The following is a 17,500-nucleotide window of genomic DNA, read 5'->3' on the forward strand; positions in this document are numbered from 1 at the left end:
GACATGACCAGACTCCACACGTTAATATCAGAGATATTGGCCAAAAGATCCACAGTTACGTGTCGTTAAAAACTGCCTATAACAAATTACACAACTATTCGTTGTGTTAAGACGTGTAGCACATTCAAAACTTTATAGCCTATTGTTTTAATGGTTTTTACTTTCCTAAAACAATAATTGTCCACCTCACAGTTCAGCTGTTGGAGAGTTGATCACTAAATGCATCAGGGAATTGCATGTGTAGGCCTCTAAACTTAAGTGTCCCACTGTATGATATTAATATTACAGAAAATACATAAAGGAAGAGAAGCTTAGGCCTATCCTCAGAGAAATGAGAGAAAGATAGAGATATCCCGACACCACTCAGGTCCAGGGTCCAGTCTGTTGGACCCGCGAAGCTCAAATGGCGCTGGTGGGACTGTAGGAGTTAAACACCGGGACCGTAACCCGGTCCTCTACGTAGCCTATAAGTAGTGCTTATGAACACCATATGAACGTCTATAGCCTCTCCCTCCTCCTACTCTAGGGTCCCGTGGGAGTCGATCCAGAACATGGTCAGTCTCCACACCCTGAACCTGGATCATAACCTGATAGACCACATCGCAGAGGGATCCTTTGGAGAGCTGTACAAGCTGGCTCGCCTGGACATGACCTCCAATAGACTGAGGACCCTGCCGCCTGATCCCCTGTTCGCCAGGTAAGATAATAATAGAATACTGTATACCAGCTAGCCTGTCCTAGAAGTTAGAGGCTGTAATTAGACAGCTGTACAAGCTGGCTGGCCTGGATATGATGTCCAACAGGTTCCTGACCCCATGTTCGCCAAATGGGTAGCATTCCCGACCCCGTGTTAGCTAGGTACGTACCGTAGCTCTAAGATGGAGGTCAGAGGTCAGAGGTTAGACAGCTGTACAAGCTGGCTGGCCTGGACATGAGGTGCTCCTGACCCCATGTTCGCCAGATGGGTAGCATTCCCGACCCCGTGTTAGCTAGGTACGTACCGTAGCTCGTAAGATGGAGGTCAGAGGTCAGAGGTCAGACAGCTGTACAAGCTGGCTTGCCCAGACATGACCTCCAAAAGGCTGAGGACGCCTACCGCCTGACCCCCTGTTTGCCAGGTAGGTAACAGGAAGGTTGCTGGTTCAAGTCCCGGGCAGAAGACAAAAGGCAGAACATAAACTCCTGTTCGAACCAAATGAATTAATCAAGTATAAAATGAATACATGCCATTAAGCAGATGCTTTTATGCAAATCGCTTTCATCCAAAGTGACTTACAGTAGTGAGTGCATTCATTCTTGCATTGGTGGCTCCAAAGGGAATCAAACTCTGCAAGCGCGACACTCTACCAATTGAGCCACACAGAATATCTATTCAATATATTCTATCTCTCCTCTCCCAGGTCTCAGACGGGAGCCATCAGTCCCACTCCCTACAACAGCGTCATCAGTCTGAACTTTGGAGGGAACCCGCTACACTGTAACTGTGAGTTGCTGTGGTTACGGCGGCTGGTCCGAGAGGACGATATGGAAACCTGCGCCACGCCCCCTCACCTGGCCGGCAGGTAACCATGACAATAATGATATGAATGATTGCTTTACTCTTATACCACGGCATTGTTGAATAATAATACAACGGTGGTAGGAACTATACTTGGATACAACGGTGGTAGGAACTATACTTGGATACAACGGTGGTAGGAACTATACTTGGATACAACGGTGGTAGGAACTATACTTGGATACAACGGTGGTAGGAACTATACTTGGATACAACGGTGGTAGGAACTATACTTGGATACAACGGTGGTAGGAACTATACTTGGATACAACGGTGGTAGGAACTATACTTGGATACAACATTAATATACTTGGATACAACGGTGGTAGGTAATATACTTGGATACAACGGTGGTAGGTAATATACTTGGATACAACATTAATATACTTGGATACAACGGTGGTAGGTAATATACTTGGATACAACATTAATATACTTGGATACAACGGTGGTAGGAACTATACTTGGATACAACGGTGGTAGGAACTATACTTGGATACAACGGTGGTAGGAACTATACTTGGATACAACGGTGGTAGGAACTATACTTGGATACAACGGTGGTAGGAACTATACTTGGATACAACGGTGGTAGGAACTATACTTGGATACAACATTAATATACTTGGATACAACGGTGGTAGGAACTATGCTTGGATACAACGGTGGTAGGTAATATACTTGGATACAACGGTGGTAGGTAATATACTTGGATACTACATTAATATACTTGGATACAACGGTGGTATACTTGGATACAACATTAATATACTTGGATACAACAGTGGTAGGAACTATGCTTGGATACAACGGTGGTAGGTAATATACTTGGATACAACGGTGGTATACTTGGATACAACATTAATATACTTGGATACAACGGTGGTAGGAACTATGCTTGGATACAACGGTGGTAGGAACTATGATTGAATACAACGGTGGTAGGTAATATACTTGGATACAACATTAATATACTTGGATACAACGGTGGTAGGTAATATACTTGGATACAACGGTGGTAGGTAATATACTTGGATACAACATTAATATACTTGGATACAACGGTGGTAGGTAATATACTTGGATACAACATTAATATACTTGGATACAACGGTGGTAGGTAATATACTTGGATACAACATTAATATACTTGGATACAACGGTGGTAGGAACTATTCTTGGATACAACGGTGGTAGGAACTATACTTGGATACAACGGTGGTAGGTAATATACTTGGATACAACGGTGGTAGGTAATATACTTGGATACTACATTAATATACTTGGATACAACGGTGGTATACTTGGATACAACATTAATATACTTGGATACAACGGTGGTAGGAACTATATTTGGATACAACGGTGGTAGGTAATATACTTGGATACAACGGTGGTATACTTGGATACAACATTAATATACTTGGATACAACGGTGGTAGGAACTATGCTTGGATACAACGGTGGTAGGTAATATACTTGGATACAACATTAATATGCTGGGATACAACGGTGGTAGGAACTATGCTTGGATACAACAGTGGTAGGAACTATGCTTGGATACAACGGTGGTAGGTAATATACTTGGATACAACGGTGGTAGGTAATATACAGTGTATTCTGAAAGTATTCAGACTCCTTGACCTTTTCCACATTATGTTATGTTACAGCATTATACTAAAATGGATTAAATAATTGTTTTCCTACATCAACCTACACACAATACCCCATAATGACAAAGCGAAAACAGGTTTTTAGAATCGTTTGCAAATTTAGTAGAAATAAAAAACAGAAATACCTTATTTGCATAAGTATTCAGACCCTTTGCTATGAGACTCGAAATTGAGCTCAGGTGCATCCTGTTTCCATTGATCATCATTGAGATGTTTCTACAACTTGATTGGTGTCCACCTGTGGTAAATTCAATTGATTGGACATGATTTGGAAAGGCACACACCTGTCTATATAAGGTCCCACAGTTGACAGTGCATGTCAGAGCAAAAACCAAGCCATGAGGTCGAAGAAATTGTACGTAGAGCTCCGAGACAGGATTGTGTCGAGGCACAGATCTGGGAAAGGGTACCAAAAAATGTCTGCAGCATTGAAGGTCCCCAAGAACACAGTGTCCTCCATCATTCTTAAATGGAAGAAGTTTGGAACCACCAAGACTCTTCCTAGAGCTGGCCGCCCGGCCAAACTGAGCAATAGGGGGAGAAGGGCCTTGGTCAGGGAGGTGACCAAGAACCTGATGGTCACTCTGACAGAGCTCCAGAGTTCCTCTGTGGAGATGGGAGAACCTTCCAGAAGGACAACCATCTCTGCAGCACTCCACCAATCAGGACTTTATGGTAGAGTGGCCAGACGGAAGCCACTCCTCAGTAAAAGGAACATGACAGTCCGCTTGGAGTTTGCCAAAAGGCACCTAAAGGACTCTCAGACCAGGAGAAACAAGATTCTCTGGTCTGATGAAACCAAGATTGAACTCTTTGGCCTGAATGCCAAGCATCACGTCTGGAGGAAACCATGGCACCATCCCTACAGTGAAGCATGGTGGTGGCAGCATCATGCTGTAGGGATGTTTTTCAGCGGCAGGGACTGGGAGACTCGTCAGGATCGAGGGAAAGATGAACGGAGCAAAGTACAAAGAGATCCTTGATGAAAACCTGCTCCAGTGCGCTCAGGACCTCAGACTGGGGCGAAGGTTCACCTTCCAACAGGACAACGACCCTAAGCACACAGCCAAGACAACACAGGAGTGGCTTGGAGACAAGTCTCTGAATGTCCTTGAGTGGCCCAGCCAGAGCTCGGACTTGAACCCGATCGAACATCTCAGGAGAGACCTGAAAATAGCTGTGCAGCGACGCCCCCCATCCAAACTGACAGAGCTTCAGAGGATCTGTAGCGAAGAATGGGAGAAACTGCCCAAATACAGGTGTACCAAGCCTGTAGCGTCATACCCAAGAAGACTCAAGTCTGTAATCGCTGCTAAACTTGCTTCAACAAAGTACTGAGTAAAGGGTCTGAAAACGTATGTAAATGTCTTATTTCAGTTTTTTTTTTTTTTATAAATTTGCCAACATTTCTAAAACCTGTTTTTGCTTTGTCATTATGGGGTATTGTGTGTAGATTGTTGAGGGGAAAATACGATTTAATCAATTTTAGAATAAGGCTGTAACCTAACAAAATGTGGAAAAAGTCAAGGGGTCTGAATACTTTCCGAATGCACTGTACTTGGATACAACAGTGGTAGGTAATATACTTGGATAGAACGGTGGTAGGTAGGATATGGGGATATTGAAGCCGGTAACCCTCCATCTGCAGGATCACTCCCTGCAGATTTCCCCACAGGAAACCATTCGGTTACCAGCTACCACTTATTTGAGATTAGTCTGAGAAAGGGTCTTTACGTGTGATGAACATCTTGCGTTTCTTATGCTTCCATTGAAAAGATACTTGTTCAGCACTGACCTTCGTACTGACCTCATACATTGTCTTGATTCATCCTCTCTCTCTCTCTCTCTCTCTCTCTCTCTCTCTCTCTCTCTCTCTCTCTCTCTCTCTCTCTCTCTCTCTCTCTCTGTCTCTCTGTCTCTCTCTCTCTGTCTCTCTCTCTCTCTCTCTCTCTCTCTCTCTCTCTCTCAATTCAATTCAATTCAATTCAATTTCAATTCAATTTAAGGGCTTTATTGGCATGGGAAACGTATGTTAACATTGCCAAAGCAAGTGAAGTAGATAGTAAACAAAAGTGAAATAAACAATAAATATTAACAGTAAACATTACACTCAGAAGTTCCAAAAGAATAAAGACATTTCAAATGTCATATTATGTATATATACTGTGTTGTAACAATGTGCAAATAGTTAAAGTACAAATGGGAAAATAAATAAACATAAATATGGGTTGTATTTAAAATGGTGTTTGTTCTTCACTGGTTGCCCTTTTCTTGTGGCAACAGGTCACAAATATTGCAGCTGTGATGGCACACTGTGGTTTTTCACCCAGTAGATAAGGGAGTTTATCAAAATTGGGTTTGTTTTCGAATTCTTTGTGGATCGCTGTAATCTGAGGGAAATATGTGTCTCTAATATGGTCATACATTTGGCAGGAGGTTAGGAAGTGCAGCTCAGTTTCCACCTCATTTTGTGGGCAGTGTGCACATAGCCTATCTTCTCTTGAGAGCCAGGTCTGCATATGGTGGCCTTTCTCAATAGCAAGGCTATGCTCACTGAGTCTGTACATAGTCAAAGCTTTCCTTAAGTTTGGGTCAGTCACAGTGGTCAGGTATTCTGCCACTCTGTACTCTCTGTTTAGGGCCAAATAGCATTCTAGTTTGCTCAGTTTTTTTGTTTGTTCTTTCCAATGTGTCAAGTAATTCTCTTTTTGTTTTCTCATGATTTGGTTGGGTCTAATTGTGTTGTTGTTGTTGTTGTTGTCCTGGGGCTCTGTGGGGTCTGTTTGTGTTTGTGAACAGAGCCCCAGGACCAGCTTACTTAGGGGACTCTTCTCCAAGTTCATCTCTCTGTAGGTGATGGCTTTGTTATGGAAGGTTTGGGAATCGCTTCCTTTTAAGTGGTTATAGAATTTAACGGCTCTTTTCTTGATTTTGATCATTAGCGGGTATTGGCCTAATTTTGCTCTGCATGCATTATTTGGTGTTTTACGTTGTACACGGAGGATGTTTTTGCAGAATTCTGCATGCAGAGTCTCAATTTGGTGTTTGTCCCATTTTGTGAATTCTTGGTTGGTGAGCGGACCCCAGACCTCACAACCATAAAGGGCAATGGGTTCTATAACTGATTCAAGTATTTTTAGCCAGATCCTAATTGGTATGTCAAATGTTATGTTCCTTTTGATGGCCCTTCTTGCCTTGTCTCTCAGATCGTTCACAGCTTTGTGGAAGTTACCTGTGGCGCTGATGTTTAGGCCGAGGTATGTATAGTTTTTTGTGTGCTCTAGGGCAACGGTGTCTAGATGGAATTTGTATTTGTGGTCCTGGCAACTGGACCTTTTTTGGAACACCATTATTTTTGTCTTACTGAGATTTACTGTCAGGGCCCAGGTCTGACAGAATCTGTGCAGAAGATCTAGGTGCTGCTGTAGGCCCTCCTTGGTTGGTGACAGAAGCACCAGATCATCAGCAAACAGAAGACATTTGACTTCAGATTCTAGTAGGGTGAGGCCGGGTGCTGCAGACTGTTCTAGTGCCCTCGCCAATTCGTTGATATATATGTTGAAGAGGGTGGGGCTTAAACTGCATCCCTGTCTCACCCTACGGCCCTGTGGAAAGAAATGTGTGTGTTTTTTGCCAATTTTAACCGCACACTTGTTGTTTGTGTACATGGATTTTATAATGTCGTATGTTTTTCCCCCAACTCAACTTTCCATCAATTTGTATAGCAGACCCTCATGCCAAATTGAGTAAAAAGCTTTTTTGAAATCAACAAAGCATGAGAAGACTTTGCCTTTGTTTTGGTTTGTTGTTTGTCAATTAGGGTGTGCAGGGTGAATACGTGGTCGTTCGTACGGTAATTTGGTAAAAAGCCAATTTGACATTTGCTCAGTACATTGTTTTCACAGAGGAAATGAACTAGTCTGCTGTTAATGATAATGCAGAGGATTTTCCAAAGGTTGCTGTTGACGCATATCCCACGGTAGTCATTGGGGTCAAATTTGTCTCCACTTTTGTGGATTGGGGTGATCAGTCCTTGGTTCCAAATATTGGGGAAGATGCCAGAGCTAAGGATGATGTTAAAGAGTTTAAGTATAGCTAATTGAAATGTGTGGTCTGTATATTTTATCATTTCATTGAGGATACCATCAACACCACAGGCCTTTTTGGGTTGGAGGGTTTGTATTTTGTCCTGTAGTTCATTCAATGTAATTGGAGAATCCAGTGGGTTCTGGTAGTCTTTAATAGTTGATTCTAAGATTTGCATTTGATCATGTATATATTTTTGCTGTTTGTTCTCTGTTATAGGGCCAAAAAGATTGGAGAAGTGGTTTACCCATACATCTCCGTTTTGGATAGATAGCTCTTCGTGTTTTTGTTTGTTTAGTGTTTTCCAATTTTCCCAGAAGTGGTTACAGTCTATGGATTCTTCATTTACATTGAGCTGATTTCTGACGTGCTGTTCCTTCTTTTTCCGTAGTGTATTTCTGTATTCTTTTAGTGATTCACCATAGTGAAGGCGTAGGCTCAGGTTTTCTGGGTCTCGATGTTTTTGGTTGGATAGGTTTCTCAATTTCTTTCTTAGGATTTTGCATTCTTCATCAAACCATTTATCACTGTTGTTACTTTTCTTTGGTTTTCTGTTAGAGATTTTTAGATTTGATAGGGAAGCTGAGAGGTCAAATATACTGTTTAGGTTTTCTACTGCCAAGTTTACACCTTCACTATTACAGTGGAACGTTTTGTCCAGGAAGTTGTCTAGAATGGATTGAATTTGTTGTTTCCTAATTGTTTTTTGGTAGGTTTCAACACTACTTTCCTTCCGTCTATAGCATTTCTTAATATTATTCAGGTCCTTTGGCTTTGATGCCTCATGATTGAGTATTGCTCTGTTCAAATAGACTGTGATTTTGCTGTGGTCTGATAGGGGTGTCAGTGGGCTGACTGTGAACGCTCTGAGAGACTCTGGGTTGAGGTCAGTGATAAAGTAGTCTACAGTACTACTGCCAAGAGATGAGCTATAGGTGTACCTACCATAGGAGTCCCCTCGAAGCCTACCATTAACTATGTACATACCCAGTGTGCGACAGAGCTGCAGGAGTCGTGACCCGTTTTTGTTGGTTATGTTGTTGTGGTTGTGCCTAGGGGGGCATATGGGGGAGGGAATGCTGTCACCTCCATGTAGGTGTTTGTCCCGTTGTGTGCTGAGGGTGTCAGGTTCTTGTCCAGCATTTAGGTCGCCACAGACTAGTACATGTCCCTGGGTCTGGAAATGATTGATTTCCCCCTCCAGGATGGAGAAGCTGTCATCATTAAAGTATGGGGATTCTAGTGGGGGGATATAGGTAGCACATAGGAGGACATTTTTCTCTGTTGAGATCATTTCCTTTTGAATTTCTAGCCAAATGTAAAATGTTCCTGTTTTGATTAATTTAATAGAGTGAGTTAGGTCTGCTCTATACCAAATTAGCATACCCCCTGAGTCCCTTCCCTGTTTCACACCTGGTAGTTTGGTGGATGGGACTACCAGCTCTCTGTAACCTAGAGGGCAACCAGTGGGTCCGTCTCCTCTATACCATGTTTCTTGTAGGATGACAATGTCTGTATTTCCGATTTCTTTCGTGAAGTCCAGATTCCTGCTCTTTAGGCCAAAGGCAGATGACCTCAGGCCTTGGATATTCCAGGATGAAATAGTGAAGGATTTGTGTTCCATAAAGTGTCTAATGTTGTTGGTTGTGTGGTTTGGCCTCAGGCCAGTAATTGTGAGCAGAGCCTGCTGAGCATCTGGTACATGCAATTGGCTTGGGCTAGTGTAAGAGTGGGTGTTGGGCCTCTCTCTCTCTCTCTCTCTCTCTCTCTCTCTCTCTCTCTCTCTCTCTCTCTCTCTCTCTCTCTCTCTCTCTCTCTCTCTCTCTATCTCTCTCTCTCTCTCTCTCCCTCTCTCTCTCTCTCCCTCTCACCTGTCCAGGTATTTCTGGTAGTTTAGTTTTTAAGACTACATCTTTACTGCTGAGTTTGTACATCCTCTCTCTCTCTCTCCATCTCACCTGTCCAGGTATTTCTGGTAGTTTAGTTTTTAAGACTACATCTTTACTGCAGAGTTTGTACATCGTCTCTCTCTCCTCTCTCTCTCCATCTCACCTGTCCAGGTATTTCTGGTCCATCCCTGAGGAGGAGTTTACCTGTGAGCCGCCCCTCATCACCAGATACACCCACAAACTCTGGGTCCTGGAAGGTCAAAGGGCAACCCTGAAATGCAGAGCCATCGGCGACCCCGAACCCGTCATCCATTTCGTCTCCCCCGACGATCGGATTGTGGCGAATTCCAGCCGGACGACATCGTTCCGAAATGGAACATTGGATCTCTTAGTTACGGTTGCTAGGGACGACGGAGCGTACACGTGCATAGCGATAAACGCGGCTGGGGAGGCTACCGCGACAGTGGATCTAAAGATCATTCCATTGCCCCATCGGAATGGGAATGTGAACGTTCCGGGGAATTTGACAGTTACTGGGAATACCGGGAATTCTAATGGGAATATTCCGGGTTCTTCAGACATCACCACCGGGAAAAGCGGGAATTCCGGAGTTAATGGTGGAAATGGAGGGAACGTGAAAGAAACGGAGGAGAGGAAAGGAGAGGAGGGAGAGGAAGGGGACAGAGGTTTGGTGGAAGATGGAGGGACTAGGCCGGAGGAAGAGAGGATGATGGGGATACAGGGAGTCACTTCTACCTCGGCCCAGGTGCGATGGGACCTGGGCCGATCGGCTGGAGCTTACCTGGTGTGGATGTTTCAGATACAGTACAACTGTACAGCCGACGAGACACTGGTGTACAGGTGAGTCTATAATTATGTGAGTTTACCTGTGTTTATCTGTTTACCCCATACACACCTGATTCACCTACCCCTCACCTGTACAGCTGACGAGACACTGGTGTACAGGTTAATATACCTCAGTCTACCCCACACACACCTGACCTCTATACAACCATAACCTCTGACCTTTATACAACCATACACCTGACACCACTAACCTCTGACCTCTATACAACCATACACCTGACATCACTAACCTCTGACCTCTATACAACCATACACCTGACACCACTAACCTCTGACCTCTATACAACCATACACCTGACACCACTAACCTCCGACCTCTATACAACCATACACCTGACACCACTAACCTCTGACCTCTATACAACCATACACCTGACATCACTAACCTCTGACCTCTATACAACCATACACCTGACACCACTAACCTCTGACCTCTATACAACCATACACCTGACACCACTAACCTCTGACCTCTATACAACCATACACCTGACATCACTAACCTCTGACCTCTATACAACCATACACCTGACATCACTAACCTCTGACCTCTATACAACCATACACCTGACACCACTAACCTCTGACCTCTATACAACCATACACCTGACACCACTAACCTCTGACCTCTATACAACCATACACCTGACACCACTAACCTCTGACCTTTATACAACCATACACCTGACATCACTAACCTCTGACCTCTATACAACCATACACCTGACACCACTAACATCTGACCTCTATACAACCATACACCTAACATCACTAACCTCTGACCTCTATACAACCATACACCTGACATCACTAACCTCTGACCTCTATACAACCATACACCTGACACCACTAACCTCTGACCTCTATACAACCATACACCTGACATCACTAACCTCTGACATCTATACAACCATACACCTGACACCACTAACCTCTGACCTCTATACAACCATACACCTGACACCACTAACCTCTGACCTCTATACAACCATACACCTGACACCACTAACCTCTGACCTCTATACAACCATACACCTGACATCACTAACCTCTGACCTCTATACAACCATACACCTGACACCACTAACCTCTGAACTACACCTCTCAACACTACACCTGACACCACTAACCTCTGACCTCTACACTACACATTATGGGAAGGTGATATGTGGAATACAGGCACAGAGAGAGAGGTCAGAGGGGAGAGAATGAGGAAGGAAGTCCCTCAAGGGACTATGGTTAATGGAGTCTGAAGGATGGGTTCAAACTACAGAGTCAATACATATGTTATGTTACAATCTATGAGTGAGTGAGTGAGTGAGTGAGTGAGTGAGAGAGTATTTTTGGGGTTTACTGCCAGGTCCAATGTAAATATTGAAGAGTGCAGGGCTCACATTGCAACCCTGGCGAAGTCCCCGCCCCTGGTTAAAACATTGTTATTTTCTTGTCAATTTTGATGCTGCACGTATTTGATGCCACACACCCTACACCACCTAAAGTAACTTTGTAGAACAGTCCTTTATGCCAAATAGAATCAAATGCTTCTTAGAAGTCGATAAAGCAAGCGTACATTTTGGTATTATTTTGGTGGACATGTTTATCTATCAGGGTGTGTAGGGTGTAAATATGATCGCTCGTGCGATGTTTTGGTAAAAATCCAATTTGGCTTTTACTCAAGACATTGTGCTAATTAAGGAAGTTTAGAACTCTTACATGTATAATACTACAGAAAACCTTCCCCAGGTTACTGTTCACACAAATGCCTCTGTAATTGTTAAGGTCAAATTTGTCTCTGTTCTTAAAGATTGGGGTTATGAGTCCTTGATTCCAGATGTCAGGGAAATAACCTACACTCGGGATCAAATTAAACAGTTTTAATATAGCCAATTGACATTTTGCACTAGTGAATTTGAGCATCTCATTTAGGATGCCATTAGGTCGGCATGCTTTTTTAAATTTGAGGGCCTGAAGTTTCTTATTGAGCTCCTGGTCAGTAATTGGGGAGTCCAATGGATTTAGATTGTCCTTTATAGCTCTCTGTGTCTCTCTCTGTGTCTCTCTCTGTGTCTCTCTCTTTGTCTCTCTCTGTCTCTCGCTCTCTCGCCTATTCTCTGTTTCTCCTGCCCTCTATAGTCAGGAGAGAGAGAGAGAGAGCTCAAAGACGTTGCTCCCGCATTTTCAGCATGTTTTTACAAAAATTATAGATCTGGAGTTAGATAAACGTGGATTTTTTGGCAGGGATATATACATGATGCTACCCTCCACAACATAACCTTCAATCCAAACCAAAACTCCAAACCTACAACCTGATTTTGGACGGAATTACCTGGAAAGCTTTCTACTACCAAGGATGACTATTCCCAAGCTATACAGCAAATGCTCTGGCAAACAAACAGAAACCTGAAAACACCATCCAACCTGGAACTGAGTGAGTAATGTTTAGTCTGAAGCTATTTTTTACTTTCAAAAACCAAGAAGTAAAATACATTACAATGATATATTTTACATTATAAGGACTGAATGCTAAGGCTACCAAGCTTGTCAAGTGAGAGGTGTCAAAGCCCTCGAGCCCAACAATGGCAGGAGAGTCACACAGTCTACCCCAACCAAATGGAGAGGCCTTAGAAGCACCCTCCCACTGTTCAGAGGAAATTAAAATATAGAACCTTCTGTATGTAAAGAATGATCAGACAAGAAAAGAGTACAAAATGAAACTCCTTATGGGAAATCAAGACACTTTTTGCTGACTTTTATAAAAATGGGAACATAAGCAACCTTATCTTCCACACAGACCATCCCCTGGCATGGCACAGTGCTATACTAGCACACTACCCCTCTGTTAAGGGTTAGCGATGGGTGGAAACTCAGGATACTAGACAACGAGGACTCTGAGTCAGCCAATATAAATCTCTATAAGTCTGGAACAGTATTGGTACAGGGCAACACCAAACAGTTTCAGCTGGACTTTCACCTAATCAAAAGAAGCTCTCCCTTCAGAGTAATACCCCCACCCAGAGCGGGTCAAACCAGACGTCTTCATTAAATAACCCCACAGACGAGCAACCCCAAGTGGAAAGTCAACTTCCCAGCACAGAGTACTACTCCCTCATTGAAATGAAGGATCAATTCACCCAGCTGGAGGTAAGGCAGGTGGAGCTGGAACAGCAGGTGATTACACCCCAGTAAGCACAGACCCAGACAACAGTCCAGCACAACAACACCCCCTTAACTAGACCTGGAGAGCTGGAGGTGGAGAGAGAAATACAGTGCCTTGCAAAAGTATACATCCCCCTTGGCGTTTTTCCTATTTTGTTGCATTACAACCTGTAATTTAAATGGATTTTTATTTGGATTTCATATAATGGACAAACACAAAATAGTCCGAATTGGTGAAGTGAAATGAAAAAAAGAACTTGTTTAAAACAATTCTAAAAAAGTAATAACGGAACAGTGGTGCGTCCATATGTATTCACCCCATTTGCTATGAAGCCCCTAAATAAGATCTGGTGCAACCAATTACCTTCAGAAGTCAAATAATTAGTTAAATAAAGTCCACCTGTGTGCAATCTAAGTGTCACATGATCTCAGTATATATACACCTGTTCTGAAAGGCCCCAGAGTCTGCAACACCACTAAGCAAGGGGCACCGCCAAGCAAGCGGCACCATGAAGACCAAGGAGCGCTCCAAACAGGTCAGGGGCGAAGTTTTGGAGAAGTACAGGTCAGGGTTGGGTTATAAAACAATATCAGAAACTTTGAACATCCCACGGAGCACCATTAAATCCATTATTAAATAATGGAAAGAATATGGCACCACAACAAACTTGCCAAGAGAGGGCCTCTCACCAAAACTCACGGACCAAGCAAGGAGGGCATTAATCAGAGAGGCAACAAAGAGACCAAAGATAACCCTGAAGGAGCTGCAAAGCTCCACAGCAGAGATTGGAGTATCTGTCCATAGGACCACTTCAAGCCGTACACTCCACAGAGCTGGGCTTTACGGAAGAGTGGCCAGAAAAAAGCCATTGCTTAAAAAACAAAAAAATACAAGGCAGCAGTGCCCACCTTCACCCGGACCCTTAAGGATATCGCCGTCAACTGCAGACCCAACACTACTCACAGGAGCAACAGATCAACAGACACCCTGCCCAGACCAGCGAGACACTCTCCCAGACCTGCGGTCTGAGGCCAAACCACACAACCAACAACATTAGACACTTTATGGAACACAAATCCTTCACTATTTCATCCTGGAATATCCAAGGCCTGAGGTCATCTGCCTTTGGCCTAAAGAGCAGGAATCTGGACTTCACGAAAGAAATCGGAAATACAGACATTGTCATCCTACAAGAAACATGGTTGCCCTCTAGGTTAAAGAGAGCTGGTAGTCCCATCCACCAAACTACCAGGTGTGAAACAGGGAAGGGACTCAGGGGGTATGCTAATTTGGTATAGAGCAGACCTAACTCACTCTATTAAATTAATCAAAACAGGAACATTTTACATTTGGCTAGAAATTCAAAAGGAAATGATCTCAACAGGGAAAATGTCCTCCTGTGTGCTACCTATATCCCCCCACTAGAATCCCCATACTTTAATGAAAACAGCTTCTCCATCCTGGAGGGGGAAATCAATCACTTCCAGGCCCAGGGACATGTACTAGTCTGTAGCGACCTAAATGCCAGAACTGGACAAGAACCTGACACCCTCAGCACACAGGGGGACAAACACCTACCTGGAGGTGACAGCATTCCCTCCCCCACATGCCCCCCTAGGCACAACTACGACAACATAACCAACAAAAACGGGTCACGACTCCTGCAGCTCTGTCGTACGCTGGGTACATGTTCTCCCCACTGTACATAGTCAATGGTAGGCTTCGAGGGGGCTCCTATGGTAGGTACACCTATAGCTCATCTCTTGGCAGTGGTATTGTAGACTACTTTATCACTGACCTCAACCCAGAGTCTCTCAGAGCGTTCACAGTCAGCCCATTGACACCCCTATCAGACCACAGCAAAATCACAGTCTACTTGAACAGAGCAATACTCAATCATGAGGCATCAAAGCCAAAGGAACCAAATAACAGTAAGAAATGCTATAGATGGAAGCAAAGTAGTGTCAAAACTACCAAAAAACTATTAGGCAACAACAAATTCAATCCCTTTTAGACAACTTCCAGGACAAAATGTTCCACTGTAATAGTGAAGGTGTAAACTTGGCATTAGAAAACCTAAACAATATATTTGACCTCTCAGCTTCCCTATCAAATCTAAAAATCTCTAACAGAAAACTGAAGAAATGTAATAACAATGACAAATGGTTTGATGAAGAATGCAAAAACCTAAGAAATAAATGGAGAAACCTAAAACATAGAGACCCAGAAAACCTGACTCTACGCCGTCACTATGGTGAATCACTAAAACAATATAGAAATACACTACGGAAAAAGAAGGAACAGCATGTCAGAAATTAGCTCAATGTAATTGAAGAATCCATAGACTCTAACCACTTCTGGGAAAATTGGAAAACACTAAACAAACAAAAACACGAAGAGCTATCTATCCAAAACAGAGATGTATGGGTAAACCACTTCTCCAATCTTTTTGGCCCTATAACAAAGAACAAACAGCAAAAAATATACATGATCAAATGCAAATCTTAGCATCTTCCCCAATATTTGGAACTAAGCACTGATCACCCCAATCCACAAAAGTGGAGACAAATTTGACCCCAATAACTACCATGGGATATGCGTCAACAGCAACCTTTGGAAAATCCTCTGCATTATCATTAATAGCAGACTAGTTCATTTCCTCAGTGAAAGCAATGTACTGAGTGTGGTGACTTATGATTAATGAACTGTAGAGTTTAATGAACTGGGTTAATCAAGAGCATAAAGTTAGAATTCTTTTGTTACTGGGCCAGGAATTGTATTGGGTCATTTAATTTCACTGTGTGGGTGAGTAGAGAGGGAAACTGCCCTAGGGTCAAATTGCTTGCTCTTACTTAAATCCATGGCTGTCTTATCTGATGAGAGACTGAAACTAGCTTGTGGCCTTTTGTTTGTTTCTCTCTTCAAACACAGTGAAGAGGAGCGGCACCAGGGTTGAATAGAGTTTGGGCCTTTGTCTCCTTGGTATCTTCTTGATTGATTACAGCATGAGGGGGTGAGGTTTTGTGTATTTAAAGAATTTAAATTAAACATGAGTGTTTGTGTGCAAGACAGGGGGAGCGAGTGATTGGTTGGAGTACTAGTTCAGCTGTCCTAAGGGACAAAGGAAGTGGGCGGAGCAATAAAAGGAAGTGGGCGTGGAGTGATAAAGAGCGGGAAACTGAAGAGGGAGGGATTTAGAGCTAGAAGAGTTGGGGATGACGGTATATAATGTGACGTGAGGGAGGGAGCACGGGGTGCAGACTGGTATCGGCTTTGTTGAAAACTTTAGTAAAGTAATTTCTTGACGCAACAAAAACTCTGTAAGACCTTATGTGTAATAAAGTATAGTGGTTATTTTCCACAACATGAGCAAATGTCAAATTAGCTTTTTGTCAAATTGGCTTTTTACCAAATTACCGTACGACAGACCACGTATTCACCCTGCACACCCTAATTGACAAACAAACAAACCAAAACAAAGGCAAAGTCTTCTCATGCTTTGTTGATTTAAAAAAAAAAGCTTTTGAATCAATTTGGCATGAGGGTCTGCTATACAAAATGATGGAGTTGGGGAAAAACATACAACATTATAAAATCCATGTACACAAACAACAAGTGTGCGGTTAAAATTGGCAAAAAAACACATTTCTTTCCACAGGGTCGTGGGGTGAGACAGGGACGCAGTTTAAGCCCCACCCTTTTCAACATATATATCAACAAATTGGCGAGGGCACTAGAACAGTCTGCAGCACCCGGCCTCACCCTACTAGAATCTGAAGTCTAATTTTTACTGTTTGCTGATGATCTGGTGCTTCTGTCCCCAACCAAGGAGGGCCTACAGCAGCACCTAGATATTCTGCACAGATTCTGTCAGACCTGGGCCCTGACAGTAAATCTCAGTAAGACAAAAATAATGGTGTTCCAATAAAGGTCCAGTTGCCAGCACCACAAAAACAAATTCCATCTAGACACCGTTGCCCTAGAGCACACAAAAAACGATACATACCTCGGCCTAAACATCAGCGCCACAGGTAACTTCCACAAAGCTGTGAACGATCTGAGAGGCAACTGGGCAAGAAGGGAACATGCCATCAAAAGGAAAATAAAATTCGACATACCAATTAGGATCTGGCTAAAAATACTTGAATCAGTTATAGAACCCATTGCCCTTAATGGTTGTGAGGTCTGGGGTCCGCTCACCAACCAAGAATTCACAAAATGGGACAAACACCAAATTGAGCCTGCATGCAGAATTCTGCAAAAATATCCT

The 17,500-nt window shown here is 43.1% G+C and overlaps 1 pseudogene across 1 annotated transcript in view; it reads left to right on the forward strand.

Annotated features, from left to right (window-relative positions):
* LOC311120071 (leucine-rich repeat and fibronectin type-III domain-containing protein 4-like) overlaps positions 1 to 17,500 on the forward strand; it is a 31,949-nt pseudogene that overhangs the window by 1,088 nt on the left and 13,361 nt on the right. Inside the window, exons 2-4 of the transcript in view lie at positions 527 to 697; positions 1,401 to 1,562; positions 9,378 to 10,067. The product of the transcript in view is annotated as a leucine-rich repeat and fibronectin type-III domain-containing protein 4-like (transcript). The remainder of the gene's footprint in view (positions 1 to 526; positions 698 to 1,400; positions 1,563 to 9,377; positions 10,068 to 17,500) is intronic.

The sequence above is a fragment of the Coregonus lavaretus genome, assembly GCF_964263955.1.
Source record: "Coregonus lavaretus genome assembly, contig: HAP1_SCAFFOLD_6315, whole genome shotgun sequence".
NCBI lineage: Eukaryota > Metazoa > Chordata > Actinopteri > Salmoniformes > Salmonidae > Coregonus > Coregonus lavaretus.